This window comes from Vombatus ursinus, unplaced genomic scaffold (genome assembly GCF_900497805.2).
Source record: "Vombatus ursinus unplaced genomic scaffold, bare-nosed wombat genome assembly UNPS02014808.1, whole genome shotgun sequence".
NCBI classification, from domain to species: Eukaryota; Metazoa; Chordata; class Mammalia; order Diprotodontia; family Vombatidae; genus Vombatus; species Vombatus ursinus.
Window position 1 is genome coordinate 2040124 of NW_020954586.1, and position 21661 is coordinate 2061784.

At 50.5% G+C, this 21661-nt stretch overlaps 1 protein-coding gene across 6 annotated transcripts in view; it reads right to left on the bottom strand.

Annotated features, from left to right (window-relative positions):
* The window catches only part of DGKD (diacylglycerol kinase delta), a 128246-nt gene that overhangs the window by 57147 nt on the left and 49438 nt on the right, over positions 1–21661 (bottom strand). Inside the window, exons 1-2 of one of the 6 annotated variants that reach the window (XM_027875292.1) lie at positions 17019–21354; positions 16696–16909 (exon numbers count right to left, since the gene is read on the bottom strand). The exons of 2 other annotated variants lie outside the window; for them this stretch is intronic. The gene's annotated coding sequence lies outside the window, so the exon portion shown is untranslated. Of the gene's footprint in view, positions 1–9513; positions 11372–16695; positions 21355–21661 lie in introns of those variants that run through there. 3 more of the 6 variants (XM_027875291.1, XM_027875289.1, XM_027875290.1) reach the window with 3 other exon arrangements.

Here is a 21661-nt window from a genome sequence, read left to right on the forward strand (position 1 = left end):
CACCATACACCGGCCGGTTCCAGCCCTACCTGTAGTACTCGAGTCATGGAGGGGAAGGCAGCCCTTGGGCCTAGACACAAGATCCGAAGTGGGCAGCCCCACCAACACTGACCAGCGAAATGAGGAGCCTCTCCAGTCTTCTCTAAGTCACTCCAACCCGGTGGGCCTGTTCTAGCGGCAGAGCAACACTAAACAGAAAACCAAGCCTGATGAGCCAACGCCCTTTCAGGAAGTCAGGGTTCAGAGGCCTGTGCAAGGGAAACCTCAGCAGGACCACGGTGAGAATTCTGCAGCCTCACACTCACACCCAAACCAGCCAAGTTAGCTCAGAACCTCCAGGGTCTGCTCCTCCGTGGCTCCGGTCTAAGAGAAAGAGGAGGAGTCCTTTTGGCAGACGCTGGGCCCTCGATCTCAGCCCCGATTTCACAGGCGAGGCACCTGAGGACCGAGGGAGTTACTGAGGTAGGCAGCAGCCAGGGTGGAGCCCAGACCCAAACCAGGGCTCCTGCCATTACACATCCCCCATCCTGCACCTGCTGCACCCTTGAAACCAGAGACAGCAGCAGAGACCAGGCTGATGGGAGCTAGGCCGTTGACCGCTGCAAACCCTCCCCTCCCCCCGGGCTCTCCGGCGGGCCAGTCATCCACAGGACACCACCCCCTACCTGTGCCAAAGCTCTGCCACTGTCTGGGTTCTCTCTGCAGCCCCAGATTCTAACAGTGCTTGGCCCAGAGCACTTAATAAATGATTCTCATCTCTTCACTCTTATTTTAACTCCCCCCCCCATACTTAACAACCCCTTCCCCAAAACATTTTTTTAAAAGTAAAACCAAAGGGGTGACTAGGTGGCACAGTGGATAAGCTCCGGCCTTGAAGTCAGGAGGACTCGAGTTCAAATCCGGCCTCAGACACATGACACTGGCTGTGTGACCCTGGGCAAGTCACTTAACCCCAATTGCCAAGCAAAAAAAAAAGTGAAACCAAAAAAGGATTATGTGTAAGATTGTGAATCTCCGTTCCATACTGTTTTTTTTAAAGTATATAATACACTCACCATGTGACTTTCAAAGCTGGCCTGCTTGTCTGTGCTTCCAGACACACTGATGGCCTTCATCTCGTCTTTTTTGGGAAGCACAACAATAGGGCTTTACACACATTATCTAATTTTTAGCCTCACGACAACCATGGCGCTCCTATTATCCCCATTTTACAGAAGATGAAACTGAGAGCGACAGAGTTAGCAAGTGACTTGCCCAGGGTCAAACAGCCACTAAGCATTTTTAGCTGAGGCCAAATTTGAATTCAGGTCTTCCTGACAGTGAGGGTAGCTAGGTGGCACAGTGGATAGAGCACTGGCCCTGGAGTCAGGAAGACCCAAGCTCCAACTCAGCCTCTGACACTTACGAGTTGGGTGACTCTGGGCAAGTCGCTTCACCCTGTTTTCCTCAGTTTCCTCATTTGTAAAATGAGAAGGAAATGGCCAAGTACACCAGGACCTTGCCAAGAAACTCCAAACAGAAGCAGAGTCAGATATGACCAAACAGCTTCATACCTCCAGGTCCGGGCCCCTACCCACCGAGACCCCTCCTTGCCCTCGCCACCCTCCACCCCCCCCACAAAACCCCGCTACAACCCTTGGAACACACGAAGACAGTCCCATAAAACAAACCACGCTTGCCGCGTCCAGAATGCAGGTCTCGTTCTGCCCCGAGGCGCCACCACCTCTCTGCCTCACCACCCGTCCTCCAGTCACGGCAGGGACCTGCTCTGAGGTGGCTGAGACTTTTTCCAGAATGTTGTTAGGGTGTATCACACAATCCGCCGTGTACCCAACGTCCTCCTGGGACCCCTCACCACACTCTGCCTCAGCTCCTGAGCTCCCACGCCCTTCACGTCTCATGGCTCCGTCACACCGCCGGACCCACAGAATGCTCCCCGAGGGACGGGCGGGCAGCCCCTCCGACTGAGAGCGGCTCTAAGCGGGTTCACACTGAGGGGTCTTCCCGCTTCCTCTGACCTCTCTGGGGCTTCATTCACGGATCCCCTCGAAAGCTACTGTCTCCTCCTCACATCTTTGCTTCCCTTCTTGGCTAAAGTGCTGGGGAGCCTATCCTGTGCTCACTGACTCTCCTTCCTCCTCACCCACTCCTCCCTGGCTCCTCATGCCTTGGATCTGGCTTCCAAGCAGAAGCCGCAGAAATTCTACCCGAGCGGCGCAGACGCGGAGAAAGTCTTCTCACCTGGGCCCGGAGGTGGGGGCACCTGGCCAAAAAGACAGGCATTTTCAAACAACGCCAAAGCATGAATTTGTCCTGCTTGACTATGTTCTTTCCAGACCTTTACTTTATATTTGATTTCTATCCTCTACAGGGTAACAGGTTTTTCTAGAGACCTATTATTAGAGCACGCTCGCAGACCGTGCAGGGTGGCAGAGCCCAAGCGAGGATGCCAGTCTAGTCACGGTCTGTCCCCTGGCGAAAAGGGCTTTCTTTCCTGAACCCAAACTGCTCCCCTTTCCAAGAGCTCAGCCAACCAAACATCTACTAAATGCCTCCTAGGAGTCAGGCGCTGTGCTAGGCTGACACACAAGTACGATAAACAGGACGGTTCCCAAGCCCGAGGATCTTACCTTCTAACAGGAGAGACAACAGTCACAACCTCCACACACGGGTTCACTCACTGGGTCCTCACAACCTCATAGATGAGTGAAGGAAGGGATCTGCCTGCAGTCACCCTGCTCAGGGCCCACAGGTACACACCAGACATGCACACACACATGTCTATGCAGCAGAAATATCCAGCTATTACCAATTTCCACAAGGCAGCTGGTTTTGATCCCCCGATGGTCTTCTACCTTACAGCCCTCCCCCCCGCCTCATCTCAAGCTGAGGACCTGGGCTCTTGGTGCCCTGCCGAGGTTGCTTGGCCATCGCCTCCCACACCCGCTCTAGTGGTCTGAGAGCCCTGCTGATGCCCTGGCCTCCCAGCTCCCACCACGGCGGGGGGGATGGGGCCACGCCACCGTCCTCACCACAAAGAGCACACTCTTTGCTAAGGACGGATTCTACTCCTGGTACCTTGGCCTGCCTTGTCATGGCATTCCTACCCACCTCCCTTCTGGAGCCCAGGAGGCAGAAGGGACATCATTTGCCCTGGTTTTTCTGCCCTCACCTCTTCCATCCCCAGTCTGCGTAAATGAAAGTGCTACAAGACACCTCTTGGGGGAAGAAAAGGGAGCAAGCACTGACAGAGAGCCTACTATGCACCAGGCACTGCGCTAAGCACTTTACAAATATGCTCTCATTTAATCCTCACAACAACCCTGGGAGGGAGGGGCTCTTATTATCCCCATTTTATAGCTGAGGAAACTGAGGCAAACAGGTTAGGTGACCTGCCCAGGGTCACACAATCGCTAAGAACTGTATCACTATTATTAAGGCATTTAGGAGGAGTATATATAGACAGAGAATGTGGGTATAGTTGAAATTAATGGGATGACATTTATAAGAAAATAAGAGGGGAAAAAGAGGATTGCACTGAGAAAAGAGGGAGGGGAGAGATAGAATGGGGCAAATTATCTCACATGAAGAGAGGTGAAAGACATTACAGTGGAAGGGAAGAAGGGAGGGGGGTGAACAGCGCTTGAACCTCACTCTCATTGAATCTGGCTCAAAGAGGGAATAACACACACACTCCGTTGGGTACAGAAATCCACCCTGCCCTACAGGGAAGCACAGTGGGAGGGGGACACAAATGAGGGAAGGGAGCTGACAGCCGGGAGGGCAGATCGAGGGAAGCAGTGGTCAGGAGCAGAATACTGGTGAGGAGGGGCAGGGCGAAAGGGGGGAGAGACAGAGAGAGACAGAGACAGAGAGAAGTATAAACAGGATGGAGGGAAACACACAGTAATCACAACTAGATATGAACAGGACAAACTCTCCCATAAAACAGAAGCAGACAGTACAGTGGGTTAAAAATCAGAATTCTTCAGTACGGCGTTTATAAGAAACACATTTGAAGCAGAAAGGCACACGCCAAGCAAAGGTAAAGGACTGGAACAGAATATGTAATACTTCAGCTGAAGCAAAAAGAGCAGGGGTAGCAATCCTGATCTCAGACAAAGCAAAAATACACGTAATTAAGAGACAAGGAGGGAAACTTCATCTTGCTAAAAGGTACCACAGACAACCATGTGACAGCAATATCAAACATACGCACCAAGTGGTATAGCATCGAGATTTCTACAGAAGTTAAATGAGTTACAAGAGAAAACAGACAATAAAACTATACTAGTGGGTGACTTCAACTTTCCCCTCTCAGACCTAGATAACTCTAACCACAAAATAAGCAAGAAATTGAGGAGGCGAACAGAATTTTAGAAAAGCTAGATAGGATAGACCTATGGAGAAAACTAAATCGGGGTAGAAAGGAATATATCTTTTCCCTAGCAGTACATGGTACCTACACAAAAACTGACAATGTATTAGGGCATAAAAACCTCACCATCAAATGCAGAAAGGCAGAAATTTTAAATGTATCCTTTATAGATCAAGATGTAATAAAAATTACATTTAATAAAGGGCCATGAAAAGATAGATTACAAATTAATTGGGAACTAAATAATCTAATCCTAAAGAACGAATGGGCCAAAGAACAAATCACAGAAACCACCAATAAATTTCATTAAAGAAAATGACAATTAGACAACATACCAAACTTTATGGAATACAGCCAAAGCAGTAACTAGGGGAAATCTCTAAATGTATACATAAATAAAAAAGAGAAAGAACAGATCAATGAATTGGGCATGCAATGAAAAAAAGTAGAAAAAGAACAAATTTAAATCTCCAATTAAACAACAAATTGGAAATCCCGAAAATCAAAGGAGAGATTAATAAAACTGAAAGTAAGAAAACCATCGAACTAATAAGTAAAACTAGGAGCTGGTTTTATGAAAAACAACAACAATAAAATAGGTAAACCACTGGTTAATTTATTAAAAAAAAAAAACACACAGAAGAAGAAAACCAAATTACCAGTATCAAAAACGAAAAGGGTGAATTAGCCACCAATGAAGAGGAAATTAAAGCAATAATTAAGAGCTATTTTGCGCAACTGTATGCCAATAAATCTGATAATCTAAGCGAAATGGATGAATATTTACAAATATACAAATGTCCAGACTAACAGAAGAGGAAATAGAATACTTAAATAACTCCATCTTAGAAAAAGAAATTGAGGGGCAGCTAGGTGGCGCAGTGGATACAGTACCGGCCCTGAAGTCAGGAGGACCTGAGTTCAAATTTGGCCTCAGACCAAACACTTGACACTTACTAGCTGGGTGACCCTGGGCAAGTCACTTAACCCCAATTGCCTAAAAACTAAAAAAAAAAAAAAAAAGAAATTGAACAGACCATCAATGAACTCCCTAAGAAAAAAATCCTCAGGGCCCAAATGGATTCACAAGTGAATTCTACCAAACATTTAAAGAACAATTAATTCCAGTACTATATAAACTATTTGGAAAAACTGACAAAGGAGTCCTACAAAATTCTTTTTATGACATAAATATGGTACTGATACCTAAACCAGGAAGAGCAAAAATAGAGAAAGAAAACTGTAAGTCAATTTCCCTAATGAATACTGATGCAGAAATTTTAAATAAAATACTAGCAAGGAGATTACAGCAATATATCATAGGGATTTTATATACTATGACCAGGTGGAATTTGTACCAGGAATGCAGGGCAGGTTCGATATTAGGAAAGTTATCAGCATAATCGATGATGTCAATAACAAAGCCAAGAGGAATAATATGGTTAACTCAATAGAAGCAGAAAAAACTTGACAAAATACAAGATCCATTACTATTAAAAATACTAGAGAACACAAGAATAAATGAAGCTTTCCTTAAAATGACAAGTAGTATCTGCCTAAAACCATCAGCAAGCATTATCTATAGTAGGATAAGCTAGAAGCCTTTCCAGCAAGATAAGGGGTGAAGCAAGAATACCCACTGTCACCACTATTATTCAATATTGTACTAGAAATGTTAGCTACAGTAATAAGAGAAGAAAAAGAAACTAAAGGAATAAGAATTGGCAAGAAAGAAACAAAACTATCACTCTTTGCAGATCATATGATAGTATGAGCCTTAGAGAATCAACTAAAAAACTAGCTGAAATAATTAACAACTGTAGCAAAGTTGCAGGATACAAAATAAGTCCACCCAAATCATTAGCATTTCTAAATATTATCAACAAAGTCCAGCAGCAAGAGATAGAAAGAGAAATTCCATTTAAAATAACTGTCAACAATATAAAATCCTTGGGAGGCTATCTGCCAAGTCAAACCTGCAACTGTATGAACACAATTACAAAACACTTTTCACACAAATAAAATCAGATCTAAACAACTGGAAAACTATCAGTTGCTCATGAGTAGGCCAAGCCGACATAATAAAGATGACAATTCTACTTAAATTAATTTACTTATTCAGTGCCATACCAATCAAACTACCAAAAATTACTTTATAGAGCTAGAAAAAATAATTACAAAATTCATCTGGAAGAACAAAAGGTGAAGAATACCAAGGGAATTAATGAAAATTTGAAGGAAAGCGGCCTAACAGTATTCAGATCTCAAACTATATTATAAATTAGTAATGCTCAAAACTATCTTGTATTGCCTAAGAAACAGAGTGGTAGATCAGTAGAATAGATTAGGCACATAAGACCCAGTAGTAAACAACCACAATAATCTAGTGTTTGACAAACCCCAGAATCCAAACTTTTGGGACAAAAACTCACTATCTGACAAAAAGGAACAGGAAAACTGGAAAACAGTATGGCAGAAACTAGGTATAAACCAGCATCTCACACTGTATACTAAGATAAAGTCAAAATAGGTACATGGTTTAGACATAAAAGGGGATACCAGAAGCAAATTAGGAGAGCAGGGAATAGTTTGCCTGTCAGATCTATGAAGAAAGGAAGAATTTATGACAAAATAAGAGATAGTATTACAAGATATAAAACAGATAATTGCTATTATATTAAATTAAAAAGGGGTTTGTACAAACAAAACCAATGCAACCAAAATTAGGAAAGGAGGAAGCTGGGAAACGACTTTTACAGTAAATTTCTCTGAAAAAGGCCTTATTTCTCAAATATTAGAGAGAATTGAGTCAAATTTGTAAGAATACAGATCATTCCCCAATTGATAAATAGGCAAAGGATATGAACAGGCAGTTTTCAGATGAAGAAATCGAAGCTATGCCATATGAAAATATGCTCTAAACCACTACTGATTAGAGAAATGCAAATTAGAACAACTCTGAAGTACCACGTCATACCTCTCAGATTGGCTAATATGACAGAAAAAGAAAATAATAAATGTCAGAGGGAATGTGGGAAAATTGGGACACTAATGTACTGCTAGTGGAGTTGTGGCCTGGGACAAACATTCTGGAGAACAATTTGGAACTATGTCCAAAAGGCAACCAAACCGTGGATACCTTTTGATCCAGCAATACCACAACTAGGTCCGGTATCCCAGAGAGATCACACAAAAGGGAAAAGGACCCACATGTGCAAAAATATTTATAGAAGCTTTTTTTGTGGTGGCAAAATATTGGAAATTGAGGATATGCCCATCCATTGGGGAATAGCTGAACAAGCTGTGGTATATAAATGTAATGGAACACCATTGCGCTATAACAAATGATGAGCAGAGTGATGTCAGAAAACTTGGAAAGACTTGTATGAACTGATGCAAAGTGAAGTGAGTACTGTACATGATCAAGGGTGAATGACTTAGCTCTTCTCAGCAATACAATGACCCAAGACAATTTCAAAGGACTCAAGATTAAAAATGCTATCTGCCTCCAGAGAAAGAACCGATGCACTCTGAATGCAGACTGAAGCATACTATTTTTTACTTAATGGATTTTTTTTGTTTTTATTTTCCTTTGGGTCTATGTCTTTTTTCACAACATGACTAATATGGTAAAACGTTTTGCATGATTGAACATGTATAACCTATATCAAATTGCTTACCCTCTCAGGGAGGGAGCAGGTGAGAAAGGGAGAGAGAAAAATTGGAACTCAAAAATTGTTTTAAATGAATGTCAAAAATATTATTGTAATGAATGCAAAATATTATTTTAAAAAGAAAATATTTGTGGGATTTATAAAGTAAAAGTAATAATAATAATTTTTTAAAAACAGAAAGGGGAAAGGGCTGAGAAGAGTCAAGGAGGAGCCAAGAAGGCAGCTCTGGTGGGTGGCCCCAGGCTGGATGCCTGGGGAGGAGGGGTCTCCTTTTAAGAGGTGCTGGGAAGCAGAAAGGAATAACAACCCAGACTCTGCCCTGTTAGTTTGCAAAGCAAATGTTTTCTAGCCTTCTGATGAATCTGTTGTGTTCTTTGTGTGTCCACCTCATTTTCCCTACTACGTAAGCAAGCTCCACAGTGCTCTGCACACACAGTGGGCGCCCAACAACCGCTCCGAGTGGCTGCATCGACTCACGCTGTCAGGGGCCGTACGGGGCAGCCCCTGGAGGGGGCCAGGCAGGAGTGCTCTGTGACGAGGACATGACGAAGGACCCAGTTATCTACAGAGAGGAGCAGAGGGGCCCTGAAAGGTCCTCTGGTCCAAAGTTTTTAACCTGGGTGTCAGTGGGAAAGCTTCAGGGGCTCCATGAATGGATGGGGGGAAAAATCACCTCTTTATTTTCACCAGTCTCTTACTAAAATTTAGCATTTTCTTCAGTTATAAAAGGCAGCGATGCGGCACAGTAGATAGAGCACCAGGCCTGGTGTCAGGAAGACCTGAATTAAAATCTGGCCTCAGACACTAGCTGTGTGAAGCTGGGCAAGTCACTATTTGCCTCAGTTTCCTTCTCTGTAAAATGAGCTGGAGAAGGAAATGGCAAATCACTCCAGGATCTTTCCCAAGAAAACTCCAAATGGGGTCACAGAGAGTCAGACACGACTGAAAAATAACTAAAAAAGCCTCCGTTATAAAAACATGCTCCTGAGAAGGGGCCCCTAAGGTTGCCCAGGCTGCCCACAGGACCCAGGGCACACAAGAGGCTAGCTGAGAATCCTCCTTGCTAAAGCTCAGGCCCTTCACTTTACAGAGGAGGAAACAGAGGCCTGAGAAGTGAAGGCCCAGCCGCGGGGCCACCGAGGTCAGCCAGACTGTTATGGTAGAGCAAGCGCCCCAACCCAGCTTTCCTGACTTCTGGGGGCGGGAACCCTGTCCACTCAATCAAGATGCTCCTGCCTGTCCTCTGATCACTCAAGCTGTGGCAAAAGCAGCCCCTGTCCCCTGCTGGGCTGGCTGACCACCCACTGCTTGGGAGACTCGCTAGGAAAGAAGGGCAAGACGGAAGCTTCCAGAGGGAGGTTCCCCCTGCTCATCTGCCCTCCCCCAAGCCCTTTGCCTTTGAAAGTAAAACTGACCCTTCCTGTTTGGGCATGCCTGCCCAGAGCACAGCCGCGTGCTGACCTGTTGCTGGGAACTGGTTCCCCCAGGGAGAGCAGGCGTTATGGTCAGTCTCCTCAGATAACATGAAATGGAGGCAAGGGCCGTGTCCTAAGCCGCTGTGCTGCTGGTAATTCAGAGTATGGTTCTTGTCTGACTGAGAGACCCGCATTGGTTAGCAACAACAAGGATGCTGCTCACTCCAACTGGGCCAACCGAAGAATTGGATTTCTGAGACTTCTTAGGCTTGGAAACAGCCACATAAGGCCAAAAATAAAGATCTCGTGTCCCCTGAGATTGAGAATTCCCAAGTCACAGGAATACAGACTCACGAACACCAGGGCCAGAAGGAGTCTGGGAGTCACCTGGGCTGGAAATCGAGGCCCAGAGACGACGAGTACCTTTGGCCAGGGTCACACAGCTAATTAGAAGTGGGCACTGGAACCCTCGTGGAAGAAACACGTCTGTTTCCTGAACTTCTAAAGAAGAGCGGGGCCCCTCCTGGACCACTCTCCCGACCCGACCCACGAGGCAGAATCGCAGCCACGTGACACATTATTCATTTGAGGGAAGCAGGAATTGGTTCCTCTGGTGGCAAAGCTCAGACAGCACAACTTCGTCAAAGAAAACCACAGTAATCTTAGCTGATCTGACAGTTTGGAGTCTGCCTGGTGGAGAAAAAATAGTAACTCTCAGCACTTGGAGGAAGTTACATAAACAGTCCGAAAGCTCGAAACATGCCAGCTGTTCACCCGAATGGATCCACCCTGGGCCAGCTCCTGAGAGCTGGACACCAAGGTCCCAAACCCACGCTCCCCCTCCCTCCCACGGGCCTCCCTGAAGCATCTTTAGGCGTTTGAGTCGGTACCTAGGCTGCTGAGGGGGGGCTTCAAGCAGCTGCTTGCATCCAGAATCCTCCCCAGAATCCTCCTTACCTGCTGGCTCCCTCCCTCATTCACCTCTCTCCCCGAAGTTCTCAACTGCTCCGAAAGCTGAATTGAACAGAGCCAAGCACAGCCGATAAAGCCTGGGCAGTGCCCTAGGGACGTCTGGTAAGTTTGAGGGGTCGCCAGAAAAAAACCAAACGAACCAGCTCGTTGTCATGTGGTGCCGTGCCTGACCAAGGCAGGAGCAAAAGACGGGGTCAGGGAAAGAGATTAAGGAGTCTCAAACTCTTTCTGGCTAAATATAGCTCCTCTGGTTTGCTATTTTCTGAAGGTGGTTAAGAGTGGGCGTGTGATAGGATCTGATAAGTTCAGTCCCTTCCTATTACTCACATCCTGCTGCCCTGATGCTACAGCAACCCACTAACATCTCTTAACCTGCAACCCCCACCCCACCCTGGAGACCAGCGTGCACACGGACAACCGTGTTCCTTCTGGGGTAAAGAACGCACCGACTACGAGGCAAAGATCGCCCCCCGTGGCCGAGCGGCCAGCACGCTGCGAAAGCCCCCCACCGATGGGCTCCCCCCCCACTCAGACCCAAACTGAAGGAAACTGAAGCCGGAAGTGCTGGTGTCTAGGTCCTCCCCATTTACCTGCTACTCCCTTCCAGTTCCTTTCGGTGACAGTGGCACAAAGGCCCTTGAATGACCCACGACCATCAGCTTAGCCCTAAGGGGACATCTCTCTGGGTCTCTACTTCTTCACCTGTAAGATGGGGGCAGGGCAAGGTGGACCAGAGGGCCCCTAAGGTCCGATCCAGCTCAAAATCCAGATGCCAAAAAAAAATTCACTCCAAAGGCTAGGGGGTAACTGTCCAACTCATTCCAGACAGAGATGTGACTAGCAATTCTGACACCTGGGCAGAATGACACTTAGTCGGGTGGTGGGGTAAGGGAGAGAAGAAGCAGGAGGCAGAGTCCATGGGGCGAGCGCTCCTGTGCATCCTGAGATCCAGGCTACAGACAGTGAGGGTGGGAACTGAGGAGGCTGAAAGGAACAGAGGGTGAGGCAAGACAAAGGCAGGGAGCAGGGAGTGAGTGATCTGGAGGTCCATCGATGACAACCACGAAGTCTGGGAAAGGGAAGGGGGAGGGAAGAAACATGTCTTAAGTGCCGGGTGCTGGTGCGAAGGGCTTTTTACAAATGTGATCTTGTGATCCTCACGACAACCCTGGCAGGAAGTGCTATTACTATCCTCATTTTCCAGTTGAGGAAACTGAGGCACACAGAGGTTAAGTGACTGGCCCAGAATCATAACACTAGTAAGCGTCTGAAGCCACATTTGAACTCAGGTCTCCCTGACTCCAGATGGAATAGATTTCAAAGAGGTGGTAGCTGGGAAGGGTTTTTAAAGAGGCCCTGGTTCATCTGGAAGAAGAGAAGGTCAAGGACATCATGGAAAACAATGACAAAACCATGAAGGAAGGTGGCCGAACAGTCCCAGAGCTCAAACTGTATTATAAAGCGGTAATCACCAAAACAATCTGGTCTTGGCTAAGAAACAGAGCAGCAGAGCAGAGGAATGGACAAGGTACAAATTACATAGAGTAAGTGACCACAGTAATCTAGCATATTTTAAACCCAAAGACCCAAGCTCTTAGGACAAGAGCTCACTATTGGACAAAAACTGCTGGAAAAACTGGGAAGTAGTTTGGCAGCAACCAGGTATAGACTAACATCTCATACTGTTTACCAACATAAAGTCAAAATGGGTACGTGATTTAAACATAAAGGGTGATACCATAAGCAAATTAGGGGAGCATGGAAAATTTTACCTGTCAGGTCTATGGATAAGCAAAGAATTCATGACCCAACAAAAGGACCACAGGAAATAAAATGGATAATTTTGGTTACGTGAAATTAAAAAGGGTTTGCACAAACAAAACCAATATAGCCAAAATTAGAAGGAAAGCAGGGAACTGGGGGAATTTTTTTATAGTAAGTTTCTCTGATAAAGGCCTCAGTTCTCAAATATACAGGGAACTGAGTCAAAGTTATAAAAATCAGAGCCAGTACCCAACTGATAAATGATCAAAGGCTATGAATAGGCAGTTTTGAGGACAAAAAAAAAAAACCCAAAGCATTTTATAGCCATAAGAAAAAATGCTCTAAATCATGACTGACTAGAGAAATGCAAATTAAAACGACTCTGTGGTACCATCTCATATCTATCAGAAATGATAAATGCCGGAGGGGATGTGGAAAAGTTGGAACACTAATGCATTACTGGTGAAGTTATAAACTGGTCCAACCATTCTGGAGAACAATGTGGAACTATGCCCAAAGGGCTATAAGACTGCATGCTTTTGACCCAGCAATATCACTCCTAGATTTTTTTTAAAAGGAAAAAGACCTACATGTATAAACTATACGTTAAACAGGGGAGCGACAGGGAAGGACTGCAGCGCTGGGAGAAGCGAGAGTTTGTGGGGGAGATGAGTTTTGTTTTGGACATGCTGGATTTGAGGTGCCAACAGGACATCCAGCTGGTGAAGCTGCTCACATGACTCGTCATCGCAATCTGCGGAAGCCTACTTCGACTTAGCACGCAGCTCACAACACCCTTTGGGTCACCTAACGCTGCTGAGCTTTCGATAAGAATGAAACCAAAACATTTCAGGGCAGGAGCTGACTGAGGAGCTGGAACGTATGAATGGGAAAGGAAGAGGACAGACGTGCAGCAAGATGGAGGGACAAAAGCATGAGCGCCACCCAAGACTGAGTGGAGGGACTTGGGGACGTGGTGGCCAGGCCCATCCTCCAGGAAGGCTCTGGGGGAGGACAGGGCACGAGCTGCCCAGGAAGAGGCGGCAGAGCTGCCGTGGGATGCCCCGGGAGCAAGCTGGCGCTCAGGACCACCCCCTCCCCCACCCTCAGTGGGAAAGACTCAGGAGGAGTTCCTGGAGGCCACAGGCACCAGCTCCGGGGGAACAAAGAGCTGTGTCAGTGTGCGACTCCCAAGGTTACGATGCAAAGCGCGCCCCCCGAGCTTCAGACGGACTGCAGATATCGGAAAACCCACCACGAAGCACTTCCATGACGGCCTCGCTTTCCTGAGCTTCAATCTTTTACCCTCACAACATCCCAATCGCGTAGGAAGGAGAACTCATCAGCCCGGACCAACAAAAGAGGGAAACTGAGACACTGGGTGCGCACGCATGTGTGTGCGCGTGTGTGCGAAGAAACGTGCCCCAATCACTCAGCACTCCAAGCAAGTCTCCGACGAGGCCTGAAAACTGACTCCAGATAGCCTGCCTCCCAGGCCCCAAGATGGTAAAGAAAACAATAAGTGTGTGTATTCATGCTTTTAAAAACAGATGGGGATGAAGCAGCCTGCCACTCTCTTTACTACAGATAATTTTTGGAAACTGGGAAAACCCTGGAGATGTCTTTTGAAAATCAATATGCTATCTTCTATTCTTCATAATTTAAAAGCAACATTTGTCCCTTTCCATAGCAACCCCGTATTTTCTGCAGGGAACAGCCCCAGGTGTGTATACTCAGCGACAGGCCAACGCGATGGGTTCAGCAGGCAACTATTCATTGAGCAAAGCCCTCTATCAAAGTGATAAACCCCAGAAGAAGGCCTGATGGCGATCCCTGGCGCTGGAGTCACTCCCAGAAGCTGGGCTTACCTCCTGGCTCGGCGACTTCTCAATGACCCCAGGAACTGAGAATGCCCTTGCCCCTTCCTAAGGTCTTGGGCTGATCCTCGAGGCTCTCGATCCCGGATCCCAAGAAGCCTCGGGAACCACCATCAGGCCCCTAAGTCTTGCCCCCCCCCCACAAGCCCAAGAATCCATTCTTTCCACGCTCTGCCTCTGAGTTTCCTTCTCCATTAAAGGGGGATGCTTTTACAGTAGAACCAGAAAAGCGGGCCGAAAGCAGGCTCCGAGGCTGGGGCAACACCCGGCCCACCAGAAGGATCCCCACCCCGCCTGGGGGGCTTCCCTCTGCCATCCCCAGGATCCCCGAGGAAGCTCAAATCTTCTGGAGAGCAGGAATGTCTCCGCCCTCCTCAGCAGGCAGCACTTCCGCAGGTCAGGCCCATGTCCTCGGCTACGTGGAGCGCTGCGAGGTCTAACGCCTGCTGAGGCATCATTCCTGCAGCCCTTATTATCACGGAGGTTCCCAAACGGGGAAAGAGGTGCTGCCATGGAGGCGGCACAGGAAAGGGCCAGCTCGCCGCCTTCCACAAGGCCGGGGTCGCCCCCATCCCAAAGACAATGACTTATTGCAGTGTGGGGGGGCTTTCTCCTACTGAAAGCATAAAGAACAGGTGAGATCTTGCTCACTTGGCTCAGGACTAACTCGAATTTTCCGTCTGAAAGGTGTGTGCTCCCCGAGCGGTGCTCCTGATCCCTGGGCCCGAGTTTACAAGGCGGGTTAGGAAGGCGAATAAACTCCCTGGCACGCAGCTCCTCTCGGGAAACGCGACTCTGAGGATTCCCATGGTCCCCAGACTGCTGGCTCAGAGCGTCGGGCTAAGAGTGCTGGGAAAATGACCGCGGCCCCTCCTGGGGTCGCATTCCTTCGTGTACCAGTTGGGATGCTCCGTTCCCAGCCGTGCTAGCCCTGGCCCCTGGCAGCCGGTGAGAAGAACAGACCAAGAGCCTGTGGGTCCCCTGACAACCTTCCCAAGCGGAAAGCCAGAGCCCGTGGTGCCCGGCCCAAGGCGACAGGTGCAGAGCCGCAGCAGAGAACTAGCTCCTCTGCACACCCAGATGCGGCTCCCGGGCCGCAGCTGCAGGCCTGCACGGCCCTCCCCAACGGGCGCATCCTGGGGAGGCGACCCAGCCCACGGCGTTGCCCTCCAGCCTCCTCGGAGCTCGCCCCACACATCACCCTGCAACACCTCCTGTGCAGAACGTCTCCTCGCCTCACACGACTGCTTCGCTGTTCTCGCCTGGATAACAATAAGGACAACACAATCCAACGGTGTTAGTCTAGCGCTTTAACTGCACAAACATCTCATCTGATCTCACATTCCTGAGCCGCAGGTGCTATAAATTAACCCCATTTTACAGATGAGTAAACTGAGGCAGAAAGCAGCTAAGTGACTTGCCCAAAGGTCATGGTCTGAGGAAAGATCTGAACTCTGAACCGGGGTTCAGGCCTCCAGCCTCTCCCCATCCCAATCCATTCTTCATAACTGCTTCCAAGGGGACTTCGCCACAGAGGGCCCGGCCACGCTCCCCGTTCTCTCTGGGATCAAACACAACCTCCTTCGTGGCATTTAGAGCTTCTTACTACCTGCTCTGCTGCCCCTCCTGGCCCCCACGCCCTCCACGCTCATCTACCGCCTCCACGCTATTGCTGTGGTCCACCCTCTGTCTAGAAAGCTCTCCCACCCCGGCGAGGCAGCCTCCACCAACGGGCACTGCCGCTGCCAACAAGCCCCGCCCCCAAGGTGTCCTCCCCCGACCGCTAGGTGAGCCTCCCATGGACGGTTCCATGGATGTGGCTGGTGCACACCTGTATGTACACAAGTTGTTTCTCCCATTAGACAAGGAAGGTTTCACTGTGGTCTCTGTATCCCAGCACCCAGCACGGGGCCAGGCATACAGTAGGCACATAATAAATGCCTGTTCTTGACCTGACTTTGCTGCTTGAGAATAAACTTGGATGCTGCTGCCTGGAGCTTTCTTTTCTCTTTTAATCAATCAAGTGAGCATGTATTAAGAGCTTACTGTATGCCTGGCCCTGGGCTAGGCTCTGGGGATACAGGTAGAAAGAAAGGCAGTACCTGTCCTCAAGAAGCTCCTACTTGAATGGAGGAAAATAAGGCATCAGAGGACGCCAGGAGGGAGTGAGCAGAGAGGGCAGAGAGTCCTCCAGCGCCAGCCACTGAGAAGTGGCTGCCCCGGCACCCTCCTAACACAGAGGCCCAAAGGACGCGGCCCCCAGCACTCAGGGTGCTTCCAGCGCGAGCAGTCCTAAGCAGGGTGGAGGGCCTAGAGAGGGAGGACGCCTCTGAGGTGTGGCAGCCAGAGTCCAGAGAACCCAAAGCCCCATGGAGACCCCCTTCAACTCATCCACGAGTCTACCCAAGGCATATCACCCCCAGGATACGTCAGCCTTCAGAATCAGCGGCGAGGGGGAGTTGCATCTGGAGCCAAAGGACTTGGGTTCGAATCCCAGCTCTGCCATTTATCTCTCGTGCCTCAGTTTCCTCATCCCTATTTCCGGCTCTGCATAAAGGATGCTCCAAGAGCAAAGCTCCACACGCCAGGCCCTCAACCCCAGCTCAGCCACTCACCCCCTGATCTGGGGCAGGCCATTCTGAGCCTCAGTGGTTCCATCTGTGAAATGGGAGCACTCTACGGGCATTCGCACGCCACCTTCCAAAGCCGCACCATCTGAAGGTGGAAGAGTCGTGGAAAGAAGAAAAAAGCGGCCAAGGGAGCCATTCTTCGTAGCCACTGCAGCCTCCGGCAGGGCACCCTCATGGCTGTGCGGGGAATGAGCTGACCCTATCAGAATTACAGGAAAGACCCGTGACCTTCGCTCTCTCCTCCCATTCCCCACCCTGTGAAGAAGGCAGGCAAGGGAAATATGGGGTGAGACTCTCGTAAAACCGACCTTGCCAAGGGAATCCTCGATTCCGCTGGCCCCTCCAGCTCCTTGAGAATCCTGGCCCAGCCCTACCTGAGGTCGGGAGGGATACAGCCGAGGCGAGGCTGGCCTGCAGAGGCTGGCCTCCACTCCAGCCAAGATCCCAGCTTGGAGAGCCCCTGGCGGCCCCCACCAAGCTGTATCTGCTAACAGGGTGCTACGGTTATCGAAGCAAGAGACCGCCACCCACTGCTTCTACAGCGGAGGGGGCTCAGCCAGCGCAGGCGCAGTCCAGGACAGCGGGATAGCGAAGCATATTCCTTCTCCAGCCTCCAGATCCCAAGGACAGCAAGGAAGCTGATCGGGGCTCCTTCCTCTCCTCCTCCACCCCAGGTGTGTGCAAAGGTGAACAGTGACAAAAGGCTGGTTTAAAGTCCTGGAATTCTCAGCAGGAAAAGGATTGTTTTTAAAGACACTGTGTACATTGGCCCAGGGCTGTATTTACCCAGGGCGCATTGTGCAAAGTACTCCAGTGAGATTGGGTGGCAGCCGGGAGAGCTGGGGATGCAGTTTTCACATTCTGGCGGTGAGGCAAGCTCTGTGAGAAGCTTCTCCCAGGGAAGAGACCCCCCTGAGCTCCCACACAGTACTTGGGCATGACATCCATTCACCAAAGGGCAGCAGGGAAAGGGGGCAACATCTCCCCCTCCGGTAGAGAAATGCAAAGCCCCCTGAAGGACAGTGTGACCAAAGGATTTGGGGAAGGGGGTGGGGAGGAGGAGGAACAATCACAGCGAGCGATTCTACAGCACCTACTATGTGCCAGGCGCCGTGCCCGGGCTTTACAGGGATGATCTCACTGTCCTTAGGACACCCCTGGGGACACATACGCCAGTCTGGCTCAATCCAACCTGATGCCTGAAACACAGACTGTGCCGCACAGGGCAACAGGGAAGGCAGCTCCAGCTGGGCAGGGAAGGGATGGGGAGGCAGTGATCTGCCCCAGGCCATGAGGTGCCTCCTCCCCCCTCCCTGCCTCCAGGAAGCTTACCCTCCAATCCTGCAGCTAGGAGCCCCTGCATACCAAGACAGACTCTGGAGAAAGTCTTGACACTTGGCCCCTCTCTGAGATCCGGCTTCCTCCCCCAGGACAGAGCAGGGCCCCGGGGCTACCAAGGACACAGAATTCTCACCAGGCCTCTCTGGACACATTCCCAGCAGTCCCCAGGCTCGAGGACTGAACTCTACTTCCTGCAAAGATGCAGTAACAAAAGCTTCTGTATTCGTCCTCCCAATAAAAAGCATCACATGTTTCTACTCCAGTGAACGTGCCAAAGGAGCCCAGACCCAGGTCCGGCTAGTGGCTGCCTCCGCCCCGAGGGCCACGGCCTGGGCTCCTGCCAGTGGGACTCTGTCACACCTTCAGAGAAACAGGAGGCACCAGCCCTTCTCCGCCCCCGTCACAATGCCCACCGCGGCCACTCCCAAGGGCCACACGTCCTTTTTTCTAAACTGAGGGGAGGCAGCACCCTCTGGCCTCCCGCAACGAGGAAGCAACGACACACCAGCCAGAAGGGAGGGCAGAGACAGGCCGGGTAGCTCTTAAAGTCCCACGTGCAATTTAGTGTAGAAGCCAAAAAGAAGGAGGACACACAGGGCATCTGTGGCTGCACCAGGAGGGTGGGTGGAAAGGCTCACTCTATTTGATGCTTAAAGTCGCAAGAAAGATTGCTTTTAAAGAAAGAAAAGCTAAAGCCCTGGGAGTCCGGGAATCAGTAGGTCCCCCGAGGGGCCTTTTCTCTTCCGCAGGAGAAAATGGAGAAGAGACACGTTCTTCCTTAACTGCTTCACGGCTCCTTTTCTCCTCACCAGGATTCCAAGAACAAAAGATCAACACGCAGACCTGGGTGGGACAAAACTGGAACCCCAGCTTGAGGAGACCTGGGGGAGAACCCAGCCCATTTGTAGCTGCAGGTAAGGAGCCCTGGCCCGTTACTCACCTGCCAGTTTAGCAGAGTAAGAGAAAGCCCTGCCTGAGTATGTCTGTGCCTTTTAACCCTGGCGGCCTCTGCCCGGCAATGCGGGCGACCTCTGCAACAGCACAAGCAGCTGGCAGCACTCAGCTGCTCTGGCTCCCAGATGCCTTCCCACACCAAGAGCCGGATCCCCCGACCGTGAAGCCAGGGTGGCATGCCTGGATCGCTCGGGGCAGCCACATTCCTCTGCTGACCGCCAGACCATCTCCCTTCTCCCGGAGGCGGGTGCCGGCTGCAACAACATGGGGTTTCCTGTCTGTGTCGGGCCGGGTCTGCCCACAAGTCCCCCGTCCAGCCTTCCTTGAGTTCGCGCTTGGCAGTGACAGAGGACTCTCAGAAGGTGTCAGAGGCAAAGGAAGCCCCGGGGCTCCCGAGGGTGCCCCCCCCAGGGCCTGATCCCGGGGTTCCTGGGAATGGGCAGGCACCATTGTTCTCTCTGTCCTCAGAGAGTCCAAAGGGACAGAGGCGAAGCCTTCTCGTACGAAATCCTGGCGCTCGAAACAAGCCGGACAGGGAAACTGATGTTGAAATCCAAGTAAAGATCATTCAGTGAAGCCAGAGACAAACGGAGGCCCAGATCACTTCCACAGACACGGTTCTATGACAAACAGCTGGAGAGCCACAAGCTGAATCCTCGTCCCGTGCAGGTCTCCAGGACAGTCAGGCCTTGCGTCCCTGAGCTGTCAGATGGGAAGGCTGCTACAAACTGGACATCTGAGGAGGAAGACGGGCCCCCCACAGCTACTGCACTCCACAGTTCGTCCGGCGACTCTCAAAATCGACCTCGGCCATGCTGGAGAGGCAACGTCCAAACGCGAGCTGTGATCCAATGTCACCTAGGCGGCCCCTTCTGGGCCTCCGGCTCCGTACCCTGGGGTCCCCCGCCCCGATAACCTCGGGCCTCTTCTCTGGCTCATTCTGTGCGTGGGCACAGTCCAGGGCCTAACAAGTTCTCTGAAACGAGGACCACCGGCAGCATCCTGCCACCAGCTGGACCCAACTGTAGCCTGGCCTCAGCTGGAGGCCTCCAGAGCTGCTACCAAGAAGGAACGCCCCTCGGCCTCTGTTGCATCTCTCTGCTCGGCCAAGGTAATGGGAACTCTGGGGCCTTTTCTTTGGTGGCAGAGGTTTCTCATCTTCTCATGGCAGCAGAGAAGGCTGCCAGTTACTAACAGTGAGTGAGAAAACATTCAATGTGCTCCTGGATGGTGACTGTCAGCGTCCACCCAGGCCTCTTGCCCTTGCCTCCACCAGTGTGTGTTAAGAGACCTTCCTCACTCTCTCCTGGTATTTCAGGGTGTCAGTGGAGGAAGGCACACAGGCACCCAGCGTCTCAGAAGCACCTAGCATTGACTGCTTGCTGGGCACACAAATCCAAGCAGCAAGAAGACAGCCCCTGCCCTCAGAGAGCTTATATTCTACTGGGGGAAGATGGCGCACAAAGAGGAGCTGAGAAGCAGAAGAAGCAGTGAATAGGTAGAGAGAACGCCAGGGTCACAGCCCAGTCCAAAGGGTCTGAAGCAGAGCTGCCTGGCCAGGGGTTCCCCAGAGGGAAGGGCCAGGAAGGCCCCGGGTGCTGAGGGAAGAGCCGGGGGAGAAGGCAGGTGGGTGACACGTCCGCCTCCACCCACCCAGCCCGTCTCCTCTCCCTCTTCTGTGGCGCCATCTTCACTCCTCTTCTTGCCGCTTGCTCCGGGCTGGATGCCACAGTGTGCCCGCCACCAGTGGGCTCCGCCATAGAGACCATACAACACGTCAACAGAGAGTTAGGGAAATGCAAATCGGAACAGCTGAGCTTTGACTTCACGCCAAGACCAAAAGGGATGAATGCCGCGCGGCTGGGAGAAAGAGGCACAGAGTGCATCGTGGATGTCAATGGGAAGTGGGCTGGCGATTCTGGAAAACAGCTTGGAATTCCACCAGAAGCCAGCCGTGCCCACACGAAGCCAAGAGCAAAGGTGCAGGGCCCGTGTGGGCAAAGAGACAAAGAGCGGCACTGCCACGAGAGCCCAGGGCCAGAGGGGGAGCGGACGCTGCCACCTGGGCCTCAGCCAACGAATGTCAATGTTCATCCACCAGAAGAAATGACCAACACCAAGAACTTGGGACCAAATGAATGGGTGACTGCAAGCAGGAGGGGCAGGCTTCAGTTAAGAGGTCCCCTCCCCCCACCGTGTGGCCACAGAGAGCAGGAAGACCGGGGCGGCCCTGCATTCACTGACAGTCAATGAGCTGGTTTTGTCACCTGCTTGTTACAAGGGATGGTTCCATGGGGGAGGGGGAAGTGACAATGATATTTAAAAAAAGAACTTCAATTAAACAGTAAAAAGTAGCAAAGTACCAAATGACATGCGGTTGTAAAGTGTGAACTCAAGAGACTTCTAGATCAGGGCTGGAATAGAGATGGGGGGCAGGGAGGTGCAGGGTGGGGAGGGGATGGCCCCAAGGCGGGGGGGGGGGAACCTCAGGGAGGCCTGGCCCCACCCCAGCTCACCAGTTCACCCAGGTAAGGGCCTTGCCCTTGCCCCAGATCACCCATTTAAGAAGCCTCAGAGGCAAGATTTGAAGGCAGGGACTCCAGGGCGTTTACTCCCAGGAAGGGGGAAGGGTGCTTCTTTCTAACTTCTGGGAGGG